This window comes from Lemur catta, chromosome 1, assembly GCF_020740605.2.
Source record: "Lemur catta isolate mLemCat1 chromosome 1, mLemCat1.pri, whole genome shotgun sequence".
Classification (NCBI taxonomy): domain Eukaryota; kingdom Metazoa; phylum Chordata; class Mammalia; order Primates; family Lemuridae; genus Lemur; species Lemur catta.
The window spans coordinates 79,141,610-79,158,818 of NC_059128.1; positions in this window are offsets into that span (position 1 = coordinate 79,141,610).

The window sequence follows — 17,209 nt, forward strand, 5'->3', positions numbered from 1 at the left end:
AGCTTTAGCTCCTACATTTAGATCTATGATCCTCTTTTAGTTAATTTTTGTGTATGGTGTGAGGTAATGGTCCAAACAGGTTTTTTTGCATGTGGATATCCAGGTGTCCCAGCACCATTTGTTGAAAAGACTATTCTTTCCTCATTGGTCTTTCCTCTTGGTCCTTTGGTGGAAAATCAATTGACCATAGCTGTATGAATTTATTTCTGGACTCTAATTCTGTTGATCTATATGGAAAGTTTTTATTGTAGCAATTTATTGTAGTTTTAATGTATATTTAATTTGTATTTTCCTGATGACTACTAGTTGTCCTAGAAAGTTCCTTCTTGTCCATTCCAGTCAATCCCTTTCCCCACCTCCAAGAACTGGCCACTGTTTTGATTAATTTCCACCATAGATTAGTTTTACTTGCTCTGGAATTTTGTATAAAAGGAATCACACAGTATGCACTCTTTAGTGTAGGCTTCTTTCACTCAACATAATGTTTTTGAGATTCATCCACGTATTCTGTGTATCAGTATTTTGTTCCTTTCAGAAGACATTTTGACCACAAAGTTTTCTGATTTATTTCAGCTTACTTCCTTTTCAGGTAAGATAAGTTTTTACATTTCTCATGTAATTACTGATTAATTTTTGGTATGGTTTTAGGTCTGTCCAGTTTTGGATCTCTAACTTTTTGCTTATTCCTGGTTTTTGTCCTGCCCCTGTAGTTGCCATTTTATAGTCCCTTGAAGGCTGTACCAGAGTCAAGGGTCATTTCTTCTTTCTTCCAAAGCTCATATACATTGCTATCTTTTTACTAGCTGGCTTAAGTGTATATTTATCAAAACATCCTGTTTATTCCAGGTTTAGATTATATTCTTGCTGTTGAGTTATTAGAATACACATTTAATTTAGAATACCTACTAGTTTCTGGAAAAATTGCCAGAATTATTCATGGTATTTGGAGGAAACACTTTCTGTGTAGAAAGGACCCAATTCCTTCTCTGCTCACTTATTTACTTATTTATTTGGTGCATTTGACTTTGCAGATGAGTCTGGAAGCATTAGTTACAAAGATATGCATTTGCTTCTCTGGCTACAAGAAAGAATAGACATGCACAAAGAAGTAAAAGTGAGCTTTTGCTGTTGTGAAGAATAACTTTCATGCAATCTGCAGATACCATTTGAAAGTCAACCCTCTCCTCCCTCATGCCCCCACTGCCAATAACTAAAGCTGCTGAAAAAGAGTGAGTTTATAGCACAGCCAGGCTCCCTACCTTTTCCACCTTTACTCTGACCTCTCAGTCTCCTCTGGCTCCTGTCTTTTTTGTCCTTTTATGTTTTCCTAAAGAAGACCTGCCTTGGGCAAAATTGTCAAATCAACTTCTCCATCAGCATTCTCTTTGCTGCCTGATTCTCTTTTTTTACTCCTCTATGCAAATCTCTCTATGCTCAACCCCAACCCTCAGTTAGGGTTCAACCAGAGAAACAGAACCAGTAGGAAATATATATATTAAGAGATTTATTGCATGGAATTGGCTTATGTGACTGTGGCAGCTGGCAAGGCACATTGGAAGAGCAGACCAGGACTCTTAGACACCAACTGAAGCTATTAGCCACAGAGGAAGTTCTTCTGAAGAGAAGGAAGCCTTAGTTCTGCTCTTAAAACCTTTTAACTGATGAAACGAGGCCCACTGATATTATTTAGGATGATCTCCCTTACTTAAAGTCAACTGATTATGAATTTAATTCATATCCACAAAATACCTTCACTGAAACACCTAAATTAGTGTTTGATTGAATAACTGGGGACTATAGTCTACCCAAACTGATACATGAAACTGACCATCACACTCAATTTCCTATAGGATTTTGCTTTCACATCCTGGTTTAACTGGTAACTAATATGTAACTGAATGCTTCCCAGGGGTATTTTTTTAATGAATAAATCTTCAAGAAACAATAATGAAATAAAAATAGGCAAGGTGTGTATGAGTTGGGGTGAAGTGAGAGTGAGATTGAAAACCACTACCTATTCAAAAGGCCAGGACTACCCACAGGTATGGTCACCCCTTCTCATTGTCCCCTCAGTCTCCTGAGATATCAGACATTTTATTTTATCTCCACGTATTCCTCCACCACCCCTCTCAACTTACCTACCCAATACCTCCCCACCAGCTCCTCCAGGTTGCTACCCATGAACATACCTTGATATCTACACCTAACATATTTACATTTGGGCTTCTCCCACCCCTACAGTCCTGTGCATATATTTATGGACCACACTTTTCGCTCATGTTTAATCTCTCTCCTATAAAAGTCTTTATGAAGATCAAATTATTCATTCATTCATCAAATATATATCTAGGGAATTGGCAGGTGGTGCATATAAAATAAACAGATTCAATTCCTAGTCCAAAGGACCTTGACTTCTAATGCAGAGGACAGAATAAAACAAGGTCAGGATATTGAGGAAGGGCCATGTGTTCTGATTGAGAGATTTCAGAAAGCTGAACAGGGTCCTTTAGCTGAGACTTAAAGGTTAAGAAGGATTTTGAAGGATGGAGAAGAGCACTTCAGGTAAAGTGAACTACATAAACAAATGCAAAGAGTCCTAAAGATGCAGGAATAACTCAGAGCCTGCTCATGGATTTAGATGTAGGATGTAGATGGTTGGATAGTCACACTTGGGGCCCAGGTTATCACTTTCATTTAATTGAGGCTGAAGCTTACTGATAGTTAGAAGAGATGAAGGCTTAGGACAGACTTAAAAGAGGTGGTTGAAAAGGTAAGAAGGTCAGAGAATGCAATATCTAAAAATAAAAGGAGGATATTATAAATTATTTTGGTTCTATAGAGAGAGGCCTAGTGGCTTGTGACCCAGTGCTCAGTTTTCTCTCTTGTTGGACTATCCCTTTTCAAGTCCTTTGGCTAGAGAGAGCCGGCTTTTCTATGTGTTTTCTTTTTTTTTTTCTGCCTGTACACATCGGCACAGGCTTCTCCTGCACAGTCTAGGATATCTTTTTTTAAGTTTTTAATCAATTCATTGAGATATAATTTGCATGCAATAAATGTGCTCATTTCAAGTGTACAATTTATGAATTTTGAAAGATGCATGAATCATGTAACTATCATCACAAGATACAGAACTTTTTCATCATGTTTCCTTATTTAAGACTTCAACACTTCCTACAGAGATCTACAGATTCAATGTGATCACTATCAAAATCCTAACAACCTTTTTTTGCAGAAGTAGAAAAAATCCATTCTAAACTTCATAAAGAATCTCTAGGGACCCCAAATAGCCAAAATAATCTTGAAAAAGAACAAAGTTGGCAGTCTCACACTTCATGATTTCAAAATTTAGTACAAAGTTATGGGAACCAAAATAGTGTGGTTCTAGCATAAAGATAGACATATAGACCAATGGGCTGAAATAGAGAGCCAGAAATAAACCCTCACATATATGGTCAAATGAATTTTGATAGAGGTGTCAAGACCATTCAGTGAGGAAAGGACAGTCTTTTTTTAACCAATGATGTTGGGAAAACTGGATATCCACATGGCAAAAAAAAAAAAAATGAAGTTGGACCCTTATACCATATATAAAACTAAATCAAAATGGATTAAAGACCTAAGTGTAAGACCTAAAACTATAAAACTCATAGATGAAAGCATAGGGGAAATCTTCATGGTATTAGATTTAGCAATTATTTCTTAGATATAATTCCAAAAGCATAGGGAACAAAAGAAAAAATAGATAAATTAGATTTCATCAAAACCAAAAACTTTTGTGCATTATAGGTGCACAACAGAGTTAAAGACAACTCATGGAATGGGAGAAAATATTTGCAAATCAGATCTCTGATAAGAGATTGATATCCAGAATATATAAATAGTTCAACAACAAAAAACAACTCAATTTTAAAAGTTGGGCAAAAGATTTGAATAGATATTTTTTCAAAAAGATATACAAATGACCAATAAGCACATGAAAAGATGCTCAACATCACTAATCATTAGGGAAATACAAATCAAAACCACAAAGACACAGGGGCATGGTGGTGCACTCCTATAGTCCTAGCTACTGGGGAAGCTGAGGTGGGAAGATCCCTTGAACCCAGGAGTTCAAGGCTGTAGTGTGCTGTGATTGTGCCTGTGAACAGCCACTGCACTCCAGCTGGGAAACATAGTGAGACCATGTCTCTTAACCCTCCCTGCCCCCCACACAAGGAGATACCACTTTACACCCATTAGAATGGCTATTATAAAACATAGACACACACACAAAATGTTGACAAAAATATGGAGAAATTGGAACCCTTGTGTGTTGGTGGTGGGAATGTAAAAAGGTACAGCTGCTGTGTAAAGTGGTGTGGTGATTCCTGAAAAAATTAAACACAGAATTACCATATGATCCAGCCATTCCACTTTTGATTAGATACCCAGAAGAAGTGAAATCAGGGACTCAAACAGATACTTGCACACCCATGTTCATAGCATTATTTATAGTAGCCAAAAGGAGGAAGCAGCCGAAGTGTCCATAGATGGATGACTGGGTAAACACAATGTGGCCTATACATGCAGTGGAATATTATTATGCCTTAAAAAGAAAGAAAATTCTGGCACATGCTTCAACATGGATGAACCTTGAGGACATTATGCTAGGTGAAATGAGACAATCACAAAAGGGTAAATACTATATGATTCCACTCATATGAAATACCTAGAATAGTCAAACTCAGAGAGACAGAAAGTAGAACAGTGGTTGCAAGGGGCTAGGGAGAGAGCTGATAGTGAGTTATTGTTTAATGGATACAGAGTTTCAGTTTCAAAAGATGAAAAGATTCTGGAGATGGATAGTAGTGATGGTTGCACAACCATGTGAATGTACTGAATATTAATATATCAGAACTATATGCTTAAAAATGCTTAAGATAGTAAATTTTATGTGGTATACCCTACCATGATAAAGAAATAAAAATAAAAAACCAAAAAGTTTTCTTGGGCCTCTGATTAGTTAACCCCCTTCCCTCTAAGCTCAGGCAACCACTGATCTGCCTTCTATCACCATAGATTAGTTTTGCCAGTTCTAGAGCTTCTTGTGATTTTTTTTAAAGCAAGCGTCCACTGACTTTGTGGCAAGACTGCTAGTTGCTTTCCAACCACCCATTCTTCCCTTCTTCCCACTGTTTTACCTGTGTATGTGGCTGTTGAGGAAAAGACTGTATTTCCTCTGCAGCTAAGTACAGCATGTGACTAAGTTCCAGCCAATGGGATTTGAGTGGAAGTGATGTGCGCGATTCCAGGTCAGGGCATGGAGAGGGCGTGTCCTCTCTTTCTGGCCCTTCTCCATCCTGCTGCCTGACATGAGGACTTGCTGGGGCTCTCTGAGACCCTACACACAAGGGATGACAGAGCTACAAGCTACAAGTAGCCTGTCCTTGTGTGAAGAGATAGAGTTCTTTCTTCTTTGAGGCACTATTACCTGGGTCTCTGTTATGGCAGCTGAATATGTACTCTCATATAAATTCTACTGTGGGCAAGAGACTGAGCAAGGCAATAAATGTCTAAAGATGAGTGAGATAATGTGACAGTGCAAATACTGAGAGAGTTCACAACTTAGTGAGAGAGGCAGATACAAACTCAGTAACTGTAATACAGACTATGCTTTATTGGAGATATAAACAAAGCCTGGTGGAAGGGACTAATTCTGATTGTGGCAGCACTAGCAAAGATTTCCTAAATAAGGTGATGTATGACTTGGGATTTGGACAATGAGTTGAATTCTGATAAATGGAGGAGGATAAATAGGGCATTCCAGGCAGAAGGAACAGTATGTGTAAAGGCACAAGGACATAGAAGTACATGGTAAATCTACAAAATAGCCAGCAGAAAAGGCAGCATTCACATCAGCGACTGTGGAGGAAGAATGGACCAGTTAGCAGGTTCATGTTGTGATGGCCCTTGAATCTTCCTTCTATTAAGGAGTTTGGTTTTGGACGAGTGGAATCTGAGGTGCTCATGGAGGGGATGCTCTGCAGGGAGCAGGAAGTTAGATTCTGGAGCTCGGAAGTGAGGAGCTTGGAAGTGAGGTGAGGGCGGGAGGTGTAGATCTGGGTGTCACTCATATCCAAGCGGCAAAGTTAACAGACAAGAAAGAAAATGCAGAGCGAGAACAAGGCAGAGGAGAAAACAGGCCACATCTTCAGTGGTGTGGGAAGAGGAAGATAGCAGGAAGGGAGTCAGTGAAGGAAACTGGGAAGTGATCAGATAGAGTGGAAAAGACTCAGGGAGGGTTGTGGTCATGGAAGTCATAAATGACCCCAGATACTTCCTTGTAATGTCAAAATTATTCTTTCAATATTAGCCCATCATTTCCCCAGCATTCCTGGGGGATCACTTTAGAAGCCAATCACTTTAAGTATTATACATCAGTCATTCCGTCTCTTTGGAACTGCTTCAGTATAGCTGTCTTTTCTCTTGGCTTATGAATCTGGTTTATCATCTGAGCTGGAATCTATAGAGTGTGAGTAGAAACCAACCATGGTAGATTCTGTGGTGCGCTGCCCAGATCTCTCCTTCAGGACAAGAGGTGCTAATTTCCCTGGCTGCCGGGCATGTTGGCTGCTGATGGCTCACACAGCTGAGCTCCCTTCTGAAGTGTGCTAATTTGCCCAGGTTTACACCTCTCCCCAGGGGATGCCTGCCCCCAAGGATTAATTGACACAAGCATACAAAAGCTGGCTCCTTGCCTCTATTAGAGAAAACCAGAAGGGTCATTGGAGCTCCAGAACTCTCCACAGTATTAGCCGGATGTCTCTGACGCAACTCCTAAGCAGTTCGCCTCTTGTCCTCGGACCCAATGCTACTGTCTTCATTTCCTTGCAGTGTTGTTTCTGAAGGTACCCTCCAGTAAACGTTCTGCATGTAAATCTCTGCCTCACAATTCTGTTTCCTGGAGAATCCCATGTAGGACAGTTGGTCCCACGCTGTCCTAATGACAGCCTGCTGGCTGGCTAGCAATAGGAATCTCATCACTAGTAGCAGGTGGAATATTGTTAGTGCCTGGCATAGTGCAACCGTGCAATTGTTCAAACATTCACTGGTGGTGAACTAGGATAGGCACTAGTGGAAAGGAATGCACTGTGAGATGTCATAACTCAGGTCTTTGAGACTTTTGGGGAAGAAGTAATTATAAGGACTATGGAATTAAATGGCTCTTGTATGCTATTGAAGTATTGAAATAAAAATAATGGAAGACTGAGGGCAATTAACCTCTAATTCAAGATGAAATGTGAAAGCCAGAGGGCCTCGTTGGCAGCCAGTAAGTAGACTCTCAAATCCTGCTGCCAGGTGGCAGCAAAAGTTGAAGAACAGGCCCAGGACTGTGATAGTGGCAAAGCTCCATCGCATAGCGAATTCTCCTCCATGCCAAGTTTGTTACGCTAAGGTCAGGGTCTTGATTGGGGGGAGTGGGACCCTGAAACTTGATGTAGGGAAATCTAGATTGATAAACTTGAAAATCTTGAATCCCTAGGTTCCCCAGGAGCCTCTGGGCTCAGAGAAGCCGCCCAGTCCTTCCTGTGAAAGGCCAATGATTCCACTTTACTTAAGATGAAGTAGAGGCCTTTGCCTCATAAGACAATATGGACCCCTCCCCATAATTAACCCTCATCCCCTCACCTGGCCACCAGACTAATTTCTAGGATCACATAACAAGGTAACTCAGCACTTCTCTTAGCTGCTAAAGGAGCTGCAGGATCTAGCTAATATGAATCGGCAGGTTCGAGGAAAGTATATATGGGCCTGGAACCTAAGAATGCTGGATTAATAGGGGTGAGATACAAGGTTGAATAAAGAAGAATTTATGGATAGGGGAGTACTCTTTTATTTATTTATTTTTTTATTTTTTTTGAGACAGAGTCTCACTCTGTTGCCTGGGCTAGAGTGCCGTGGCGTCAGCCTAGCTCACAGCAACCTCAAACTCCTGGGCTCAAGCAATCTTTCTGCCTCAGCCTCCCGAGTAGCTGGGACTACAGACATGCACCACCATACCTGGCTAATTTTTTCTGTATATTTTTAGCTGTCCAGATTGTTTCTTTCTAATTTTAGTAGAGACGGGGGGGGGGGGGGTCTCGCTTTTGCTCAGGCTGGTCTCGAATTCCTGACCTTGAGCGATCCTCCCGCCTCGGCCTCCCAGAGTGCTAGGATTACAAGTGTGAGCCACCGTGCCCGGCCTAGGGAATACTCTTTTATAACACAGAATTTAAGACCTTAGGAAATAATGTTAACTTGCCACAGGGATGGTTTTTGAGATAGCTTTGAAAAAGTGCCATAGAAAATTCAGACTGCTTTAGAAGACAGTAAAGGATTAAAAGGCTTAGCAATATGTGCTTCCTAGAGTAGATATATAAATCTGAAAAAGCCACCTGCTGACTATGTTCTGCAGAAGAGTCCAGATGATACTCCATTTATTAAAGTGACAAGGAATGTGCTGGTAAAAGGGGCACCAGAGTCATTGAGAAACACAGTGGTGACTGTTTTCCGTAGGCCAGGGCCACAGGTGTAAGATATGCTGTTACAACACTGGGTTCCATGATAGGCATGCGGATAATAGGGTCTAAAGTCATAGAGGTCAGGTAGTAGCACTTAAACCATCAGATGCTAAGTGGGTGCAGTTATCATATTGAGAAGAAAGAATAGGGTTTTCTCCAGAGGAGTCTGTCACATAGAGGGCTATGGAGATGGTTAAGACATAATGGGTTAAGAAACAATGTAGATGGATAGCCAGTACCAGTTTTGACTGTTGCTCAATCTGTAAAATGAAAAGAAATCCAGAATGAATGAGCAGGAGGCTGAATGAGGGCAGCTGTCCAAATAAAAAGTTATGGGTCCTTGCCCATTTTCTGCATCTGAGCCAGTTTTCAGATCCAGAGCCCAACGGATGAAGTCTGCTGTGCCAAATGTATCCTTGCCAGAGAAGATTATCATGGGCTCAGGTGCAGACTGTTGACCTGATGCACGCATTCTTTTCCATCCCGGTAAGAAAGGAGAGAAAGGATCAGTTTGCATTCATGTGGGCATGGACAAGGTAAGTATAAATTTATGTTCCTGCCCTAGGGCTATGTTAATTTTTCTATCCTTTCACACAATATAATAGAAAGGCACCTGGATCACCTAGTCAATTATAATTATGACTTCATTAGACTGGATGAGGAAGAAATCAGCTGCATGGCCTTGGAAAAACACTTGTGCTCCAGAGGGTGGGAGATTAACCCTATGAAGGATCTGTATTAGGATCTTTACACTTTAACTGGCTATTAAAATAATATTTTTGGAATACGCTGCAATTTACACAAATGATTATTTCCTTTTCTTTTTGTGCTAACTTAATGTCTCCGCCAATCTCATAGGCAGATAAGACTATCATCACCTCCCTCTTTCAGATGTGGAAATCAAGGCTCAAGGAAGTTAAATTCTTTTCCCAAAGTTATTAGGCGACTGTCAGTGTCCCATGACGTCAGTGAAGTTGTCAGAGGTCTGGTGGTGGGCATGCCAGGACATCGCCTCTAAAGTAAAGGATGCATTATTGAGTTGTATCTCGCATCACTAGGAAAGAAGCACAATACCTGGTAGAAATTTTTGGGTTCTGGAGGCAGCATATACCACACTCCACCTCATTCACTGAGTAACAGGGAAGGCTTCCCAGAGCAGGACATGGCTCTGCAGCAGGCCCAGCCTATGGTGCAGGCAGCACTGTTGTTTGGGCCTGAAGATCCAGAAGACTCTGTGATGTTGAAAGTACCAGCAGTGGGAAAAGATGCCTTGTGCAGTTTATGGGAAGCCCCTATAGGAGAATCACCGCGTAGACCCTAGGATCTGGAACAAGATTCACTATCTGCACAAAATTTATAGACCTTTAAAAAAACGAGCTCCTGGTGTTCTACTGGGCCTTGATAGAAATACAGCATCTGCTTATGTGATATCATGTATCCATGTGGTCAGAAGTGCCCATTTTGAGCTGGCTTCCAGATTCTGTAAGAACCACCAAGTCATAAGGTCAGGTAGGCCTAATAGCAAACCATTGTGATTTGGGAGTGCTGCATCTGGATTGGGTGTAAGCAGGGTCAGAGGGCACAAGTCAACTGTATAAGTGGATAGTCCAGATATATTTACAAACATTGCCACTTTTATGGTTTTAGGTAATGTTACCTGGGTGAAAAGATACCAGCAAAGCTTTGTCTTAATAAGGTTCTCATTAGAAAGACAGAAATTATTCCAAGTATTTGAAAGAAAAACTTTATGATAGGGAATTGTTACACATAGGTGATGGAAGAACCAAAAAGTCAACAGGAAATGGTGAGGCGATCCAGAGATTAGCAATGATAGGCTGGAAGAGAGGTGGTGTTCCTGGAACCAGGGGTTGGGGTTATGTAGTGTGCCAGTTGTCAATGTATTGCCTCTCCACTCCAAATCCATTCTTAATTGCCTGTAGGTAAAATTCTAAGATGGTCCCCCCCAAGATTCTCACCTCTCTGGTGAACAGGTCCTGTGTAATCCCTTTTTTCTGAGTGTAGGTGAGATTGTGAATATGATAGATTTTGTTCGTGTGATCAGGTTACATCAGAGGACAAAGGGGAAGAAGTAATTGAGATGCCAAATCACTTGACTGAGTTAATCAAAAGGGTGGTTTTCCTGGGTGGGTCTGACCTAATCAGGTGCTCCCTTAAAAAGGACTGGACTCTTCCCGAGAGAGGAGATTCAAAGTTAAGAGGGTCTGTAGAGACAGTCACATGGAAAGAGTAGCCTCTAATTGTTGAGAGTAGTCCCTAGTCATCAGCCAGCAAGAAAATGAGGACATCAATCATATACCTGCAAGGAACTGCATTCTGTCAGTGACCTTGGAAGTGGATCATTTTGCAGTTGATCCTCCAGATGAGGATGTAGCTAGCTGATGCCTTGACTTCAGCCTTGTGAGACCTTGAGCAGAGCACTCAGGAAAAATGTACCAGACTCCTAAGCCACAGAAGCTGTGAGATAATAAGTTTGTGTTTAAGTCAGTAAGTTTGTGGTAATATGTTACACAGCAATAACTAATGCAGGCCCTGCAAATGTTTCTTTTGTCAGTTGTCATTATATTAAGCTTTGTCGATAGAGGGAGCTGGGGAGACATTGCCAGAGGAAGGGTGTTTTTTTCCCTCTCTTCCTGATTCCCATGTGTTCTCATCAGTGCACCTTCTGCAGTGCCAACCTCCTGCAACACGCTTGACTTTTGTAGTGCCCAGCTCCTGCATTGCATGCAGCTTCTGCAGTATTCCCTGGATAGCAGCACACAGTACATCCCCGTGGGCAGTTTCCCCATCATCCCTTAGGGGTGAGCTGCAAGGTTTGGCATCTCTCTGTAGATGACTTCCCTCAGTACCTCAGCAAGGGCTGCTGGTATGGCACCTCAGCAGACTGCACTATCCAGTGAGCCATGCCTATTCCATCTCCAACAAGATCTGTATCTTAGTTTTGGAGAGGATCTCGGATGCTCTCAGTCCCAGCATCGTGACTGCTCCTTATCTCTGCTATTCTTGTATTTTTTTAGAGTTCTCTTTATTTTTTGCTGGCCAATCCTGCATTACTCCAATGGCTGTGATAGTGAATAATTTTTTATATTAAACTTTCCCTGTTTGAGTTACTGTTGTGGATTCTCTCTCCTGATTGGACTCTGTCTGTTAGACCTGACAAAGCTGAATCATGATGAGACTCTCCAGTGAGGAGCTGGGGCCAGAGCCAGTCATCGCTCCAGTTGCCTCCTAAGGCAAAAAGGAGGGAGGCAGAAATATCTTGATTTCTCCTTTACTCCCCCTTCTAATCTCCCAGGCCTCCATCTTTACCAGTGCCTCCCATTGGCCAAATCCAGCTGGAAGCCAGCTGTCACAGGGACCAGGGAACAAAGCAAAGCAAAGCAAAGCATTGTGACATGGAGCAAAGCAGGGGAGGATGGGACTGAGGGCAAGCAGGACTGACAAAATCCTGCAGTAGTCATTGACGTTAAGGGATTAGTTCTACTAAGTTTATGATGAGACATAGACAGACTATATTTATCTCTTAATTAAGTAAATTCAATTAAAGCCTATATTCCCCCTGGGAACACATAATAGAGATTTTTTTCTGAAACCTAAAAAAGAAAAATGACATTCTGAAATCTTTAGCTGTCAACAAAAACTAATGCCTTTAAATGTACTTTTATCTAGTAAATGAAATAAGCAGTTTAGAAAAAATACTTTAAGATGAAGGTAAGTGAATAATTAATTTTAAAGACAGCACTTTCATAAATGAATTCAAAGGATGTTGACAAGAAATTTACAGGAAGGCCAAAGACTAGGGCAATAATTTAGAAATTACTTGATCCACTGGCATTTTTAAATTGAAAAAGGAAATGGAGATTCTGACCTCTTTGCATTATTGACCTCATCACATTATAAATAAATTGAATTTTTGTACATCATCTCACCCTTTGGTCTGGAGCATCTTTGGGAATAATTCATACTTAGTAATCGAAACACTTTGAAAAGAACATTTTAAGTAAAAAAAAAAAGGGCTATTTTGCAAAAGCCATTGCAAGTACTACTTTTGGCAATTTTAAATGAAGCACTATTAATATATCCTAGCTAATTTAAATAACTCAGCTAATTTAAATAACTATCCTAAAAGGAAGGCTGAGTACAGGGATAATGCATGATGCCTATGGTCATTAAAATCACACTTTCTGTATAGCATGGAAAGAGAATAAAACTATAATCGTTGGTGGCTACTTTGATATCTACAGGTAAGATTAACAAATGAGTTTTGTGAAAACCCCGAAGTAGAAGAATCACTGTCTTTTGGACAATATTAAAATTATTTGAATGCATAAACATTTGCCAATAATTTTACTAATAGTTCAAAAACACTGACAGTATTTCAAATGATTAACATTAAATATTATGAATATTCATTTACTGTCAGGTATCATAGTACTAAAAAGAAGAAAGAAGATAGCCTGCCCACCAGTAGAAGCACAACATTGAAAGTGGTATTAATGTTAAGAAAAGCCTTGGTGTTGGTGATGTTCTCTATCCTTCACTGATCTTCTAACTTTGGAGGTCTGGAATTTCAGTTGCCAGCTTAGCCAGTGGAGATTTACCCATAAAAAACTAGCTTATTTTATGAGATTGATTTGTACAACAGAAGTGAATTTGTAATAAAACATAGAATTGCCAAGCCTCCTGATATCTATTTAAATCATTTAGTCTCTCTTATTGCAACAGGAATATCTACTTAAGAAACCAAATTAAGGTTGAAAGGTTACTTAGGAAACCTAAAGTCTATTTAAGAAATTAGGCTGGGCTGGGCACGGTGGCTGTCTCCCATAATCCCAGCACTTTGGGAGGTTGAGTAGGGAGGATCACTTCAGACCAGGAGTTCAAGGCCAGCCTGGGCAACATAGCAAGGCTGGCCCTCTTCACCCCACCTCACCGACCCCCATGCTGTCTCTACAAAAAATTAAAAAAAAAATTAGCCAGGCATGGTGGTACATGCCTATAGTCCCAGCTATTTGGGAGGTTGAGGCAGGAGGTTTGCTTAAGCCCAGGAGTTTAAGATTACAGTGAACTATGACCGTGCCCCTGCACTTCAGCCTGGGTGACAGTGTGAGACCCTGTCTCAACAACAACAACAAAAAGAACAACAAATTAGTCTGGGAAGGAGAGGGACAAGGAGAAGAAGGGAAAAAAAAAACAAAAAGAATATAAGAATATAAATGTATTTATTACCACTGGTCTGTACACTTAAAACTGGTAAAGGTGGTAAATTATTTTTTAAAATGCATTTTAGCAATCTCTGCCTTTTGAAATTGGAGAGTTTAATCCTTTTATTTACTTTTAATTTTTGTTTTTGAGGGGATGGGGTCTTGCTATGTTGCCCAGGCTGGTCTCAAACTCCTGGCCTTAAGTGATCCTCCCCACTCAACCTCCAAAGCTCTGGAATTATAGGTATGAGCCACTGGCCCAGCCAAGATGGTAAATTATACATGTATATTTTACCTCAATAAAAAAATAAAAAGGAAATCACATTAAGGTTAGTGAATATATGTAACCAAAGCATTAATAAGGGAAAAAAATTTCTTCTGGTACATAAGTACTCACTTAGGGGCTGCTATTATTTGCAATGTCTATGGTTCTCAGATCTGTTTCATGTGCTGAGTGCTTGATTCTCACAAGAACTATGTCAAATAATGGGTCTGGTATTATCATTACCTTGCCTCTTTCACTGATGAAAAAAACCAGAGGCCCAGAGAGTAATTGACTTGACCAAAATCTCATAACTAATATAAAATAGTCAACATCTGTTGTTTTGGTTGAGCCAATTTCCTTCCTCTTTTTGGTAATAGGACTCTGATTTTCCTTAAAGGAACTGCCCCATGCCTTTCTGTAACTCCTAGCAGGACTGTCAATCAGGAGCTCTGCCTCTCTCTGTTAAATGTGACCCACACTGACCCATCAGAATTGATTATATTTCCCCCGGATGCAGAGATTGGTGTATAGGTGGGCATGTGATCCAAATAATTTGATTTTTTTTAAGGGATTGAAATTAATGAATACTAGGAGTGAGTTGGCCTCACTTAGGAGCTATAAGCACTATGAAACCCTGAAGCATTTCCTACCACACCGAGAGAGCTGATGGAGTGAATGCTATGCAGAGGAAAGCAGAGTGGAGAATTGAAGGGAGAGTCCCGATTTCAGTTGAGGAAATGGATATAGAAATCCTTGAAGCCAGATTAACTCCTAGACTTTCAAATGCATCAGTAAATTCCTTATTTTGTTTAGGCAGGTCTAGATTTCTCCTCTTATAACCAAAAAATTCTAACTAGTACAGATAATGATTATCTTCGCTGGGCTTGAAACAGGCCTTTTGACTTCAAATCCATTGCTATTTCTACTGCTGTATACTTCAGAAAGATACTCCTAACTACAAATGTCAAAACTGATCAGGCGCTTTTGTGGGAGGTGTGAGAATCTGTCCTCTTTTCATAGAGACATATTGTCCTAGGTTTCTTTCAAATTTTCATTTTAAAAATTCTATCAAGAGAGTGGGAAGATAAGCCACAGACTGGAAGAAAATATTTGCAAAACACATGTCTAATAAAGGATTGTTATCCAAAATATATAAAGAACACTCAAAACTCAACAATAAGCAAACAAACTATCTGATTGAAAAATGGGGAAAAGAGCTCAACTGACACCTCATCAAAGAAGATATGTAGATAACAAATATGCACATGAAAAGATGCTCAACATCATATGCCAGTAGGGAATTGCAAATTAAAATGACAATGAAATACCACTACATACCCATTACGATGGGCAAAATCCAAAACACTGACAACACCAAGTGTTGGTGAGGATGTGGAGCAACAGGTACCCTCATTCACTGCTAGTGGGAATGCAAAACGTTATGGCCACTTTGGAAGACAGTTTGGCAGTTTCTTGTAAGACTAAACAGACTCTTACCCTACGATTCAGAAAAATCACTCCTTGTATTTACCCAACTGATGTGAAAATTTATGTGTACACAAAAACCTGCACATGGTGTTCATAGCAGCTGTCTTTGTACGTTTGCATTGCTATAAAGGAATACCTGAGTAATTTATGAAGAAAAGAGGTTATTTGGCTCTTGGTTCTACAGGCTGTACAAAAAGCATGGCACTGGCATTTGCTTCTGGTGAGGGCCTCAGGAAACTTCCATTCACGGCAGGTGGTGAAGGGGAACAGGCATTACATGGTGAGAGGAAGGAAGTGACAGAAAGAGGAGGAAGGTGCCAGACTCTTTTTTAACAGTCAGATCTCTTGGGAACTAATACAGCAAGAACTCACTCACTAGCGAGGATGGCACCAAGTCATCCACATGGGATCCTCCCTCATGACCAAAATATCTCCCACCAGGCCCCACCTCCAACAGTGGGAGTCAAATTTCAACATGAGATTTGGAGGAGACAAATGTCCAAATTATATCAACAGCTTTATTCATAATTGTCAAAATTTGGGAGGAACCAAGATGTCTTTCAGCAGATGGATGTATAAACGATGGTATATCTATATAATGGAACATTATTCAGTGCTAAAAAGGAATGAGCTATTAGCCATGAAAAGACATGGAGGAATCTTAAATGCATATTACTAAGTGAAAGAAGCCAGTCTGAAAAGGCTACATACTGTGTGATTCCAATAATATGACAGTCTGGAAAAGGCAAAACAATGGAGACATTAAAAAGATCAGTGGTTGCCAGGGGTTGAGAGGTGAGAGGGATGAATAGGTGGAGCACAGATGATTTTTAGGGAAGTAGAACTATTCTGTATAACAGTGGTCCCCAAGATTTTTGGCACCAGGGACCAGTTTCATGGAAGACAATTTTCCCACAGACGGGTGTGGGGGATTTGGGGGGGTGGGGTGGGGAGGCAGAGCTCAGGAGGTGATGCAAGCGCTGGGGAGCAGCTGTAAATACAGATGAAGTTTTGCTCGCTTGCTGCTCACCTCCTGTTGTGCAGCCCGGTTCCTAAGAGGCCACAGACCGGTATCAGTCTGTGGCCCAGGGCTGGGGACCACAGCTGTGTGATACTATAATGCTGGATATATATGCCACTATACATTTGTCAAAACCCATGGAATGTACAATATCAAGAGTGAACCCTAATATAAACTATGGACTTTTCGGTAATAATAGTGTATTAATGTAGGTTCATGGATTGTAACAAATGTATCACTCTGGTGGGGGATGTTGATAGGGAGGTGTGAGTGTGTGGGGATAGGAGGGCATACAGGAACTCTCTGTATTTTTTGCTCAATTTTGCTGTGAACCAAAAACTGTTCTAAAAATAAAGTTTATTAAAAAATTCTATCACCTGCTTTTTCTCATATTGCCTCAAGAATAAAGACTCTAATCACAGACACCTGTGATAGTCATCAATGGTGCTTACATTCTGATTCTCTCCCTCCCCAAGCACATGCTAGCATAACACTTCCCTGCCCCTTTGGTTGTTGGGTGTGGCCATGTGGGCTGGCTGTGGGCAATGAAATGTGATACCTGTCTCCTGGGAGTATGTGTGTGTGTGTGTGTGTGAAAGTCAAGAGTTAGTGTGCACTTTGGCATGTTTCTTCTTCCCACAGCAATGACTGAGGATGTTCCTTATGGTAGAGG